The sequence below is a fragment of the Trichosurus vulpecula genome, chromosome 9 (assembly GCF_011100635.1).
Source record: "Trichosurus vulpecula isolate mTriVul1 chromosome 9, mTriVul1.pri, whole genome shotgun sequence".
Classification (NCBI taxonomy): Eukaryota; Metazoa; Chordata; class Mammalia; order Diprotodontia; family Phalangeridae; genus Trichosurus; species Trichosurus vulpecula.
The window spans coordinates 122,399,995-122,402,637 of NC_050581.1; the positions used below are offsets into that span (position 1 = coordinate 122,399,995).

Below are 2,643 nucleotides of genomic sequence, written 5' to 3' on the forward strand. Positions count from 1 at the left end.
TCTGGCCAGCCATCGTCTGCAACACAGCGGCACTGGGCAAAGACCATAATACCAGCGGGGAGTGAGCCTGGTAAAGCAGCAAAATGATACCGCTAGCCTGCAGGAGTGGTCCTGCAAGCTTGGAGGTGGGAACAGACATATCAGCTCCCTAAGGGTGCCCCTAGGCAGGTAGCCCAGTGGATAGAATGCTGGGCTTGGAGTCAGGAAGACTCGAGTTCAAATCCAGCCTCACACACTTACCAGCTGGGTCACTGGGCAAATCACTTTTCCCCTGTTTATTTCAGTGCCTCGGTTGTAATATGAGGATCGTTGTGAGTCTTAAATGAGATGTTATTTGTAAAGGGCTTAGTACAGTGCCTGGCATATAGTAAGCACTTAATAAATGCTTGTTTCCTTCCTTCCTCTTCCCCAGTGTTCCTGGCCACATGTGTTTCTTGCATCTGTGCCACTCTATTTGTGTCTCTGACCTGTATTCCCTCTTCTCATTTGTGTTGTGTGTGTGTTTTTGTGGTAGGATGCCCCCCATGTTTGTGGGAGAAATATTTTACTGTTACTTTTTTTGTTTTTATTATGCCATTTATAAGTACTTTTATTTTGAACTAATTGTGTATTCTGGCAGACTAAGATAACTATACTGGTGGAGCTTGTGAGTTTGGGGGAACACAAAAACCACAGAATACCTTGATCCTGGGGGTGCAGCCCTCTGGGGAACTTCATCTACAAGTTGAGGTGGGGGGGCCGGGTGCTGCTACCAGGTCCTACAATAGGATCATGCCATTTTTTAGGGGCAGAGAACTCAGAAGTCATCTTGTAGAATCCAGTCATTTTATAGAATAAGTGACCAAAGCCTTCCATTTGATAATATACACACCTACACACACATAAATGTATTTTTAAGTCATGTGTATGATAAAGAACACAATTCATATTTCAAATTCTTCCCCTCCAGGAATCAGCATTGTTATATTATTTCTATATTGCAAAATCTGCTCAAGGTTGCTGAGCCTTCCTTCCTTCAGGTGTGATCTCAACCTCAGCGGTGTCTTCCAAAACCAGATCTAGAGCTGGTAAAGTCATCAAATCCTGATACCAGGTTGACAATTTCTTCATTGCTCTTCATCGCCGTGTGAACCTGTGAATCTATACATTTGTCCCACAAATTTAAGCAGCTTCAGGTTGGTGGTCACGTGGACAACCATGACGTCTTGGGTTACATCTGTTTATATTCAATATTAATAGTATTTCATTGTCTACGGAGGCTTTAAGCATATGTGATTGTCTTGCTTGTCTCTCTTCACCATATCTATCTTTACTGTTGCCCTGTCTCAGATCATAATTGCCATTCCAGCTTTGGGGGATTTAGGCAAAGCATAAGAAGTGTCATAAATTCCACATTTTAATTCTATAAATCTTTATGTTTTGCGTGCACGTCTTGCTTGTCATGAATTGTTGGATTTTGCTTTTTTTTTTAATCCACTCTGTCATTCCATTCCATTTCATGGGTGAATTTATCTCATTTCCATTCTCAGTTATGACAATTGGGTTTTTACCTGCCCCCTCCCCGATCAAATCCTGTTATTTCTTCCCATCACCACCACTACCTTATTTTCTTTCCTTCTTTAAAAGAAAAATCACAAGAGGTAAATTATAAGTTTATATTACTTTGGAACAATTCATTCCTATTCTCCACCTGTTCTCCACCTTTTCCCATCCCTTCTCTGTCCAGACTCAAATCACTGAGTCTTATCCTTTAAAAAAAATAAAAATCATAAGCAGTTCCCCACAGCTGTAGTCAGTTTTGCTTGAAGTAATCCCCTTCCCAACACCACCTTCTTCAAACACCCCTCCTCCATCTTCTCCTTATCCCAGCTTAGTTTCTAGCTTACTTTATTGTACCTCTATCACTGTTATAATTCTGTTTTGGTTTTCTTGCTCTCCTCTTGCCTAGTCCAGATAAGAGTGAGATTTCTGAGATACCCACTCTTTCTCCCCTTGCCTTTATGTTTGAGTGTCCTTCACCTGTGATACTCCAGTTACAAGAAACAATAAGTCCCTCCCCTCTCCTTCCTCAGGGTAATTCTTTTTTGTTTGCCTGTTTAATATTTCAAACACCCAGGCCCAGAGTTTGCCTCTCTTTATTCCCTTATAAACTCTTAGAGCAGATAGGAATCTGAAAGCCCTAGACTCCTTTCTCCATCTTGGACAGAATCACAGAATCTAAGGCAGGACCTTGGAGGCCATCTAATACCAACCATATCCAAGCAATAATCCTCTCTACAACATATCTGATAAATGATCATCCTAGAATACTACAGCTGGACTGAGAGGTTGCTTCATCCAGCCCATTCATGCTATAGATGAGCAAACTGAGGTTGTAGAAAGGGGAAGGGATTTGTCGGAAGCAGAGATTTTCTTTTTATTTTCATGCATTCATTTCGTCATTCATTAAATATCCTTCTTGAAGAAAGCAGGATTCTAGGCACTAGGGACTATAAATAATTTTTTTTCGATTATTATTTATTTTAAAGCTTATTTTTTCAGATTAGTTTTGTGGTTACACAGTCTTTCTTAAATTTTTTTTTTGTTTTTAGTTTGCAACATTCAGTTCCACAGGTTTTTGGGTTCTGAATTTTTCCCCCTCCT

At 40.4% G+C, this 2,643-nt stretch overlaps 1 pseudogene; it reads right to left on the reverse strand.

Moving 5' to 3' along the window:
* Positions 1-923: 923 nt before the first annotated feature.
* LOC118830557 lies at positions 924-1,120 on the reverse strand (annotated as a pseudogene).
* Between the last annotated feature and the right edge of the window lie 1,523 nt (positions 1,121-2,643).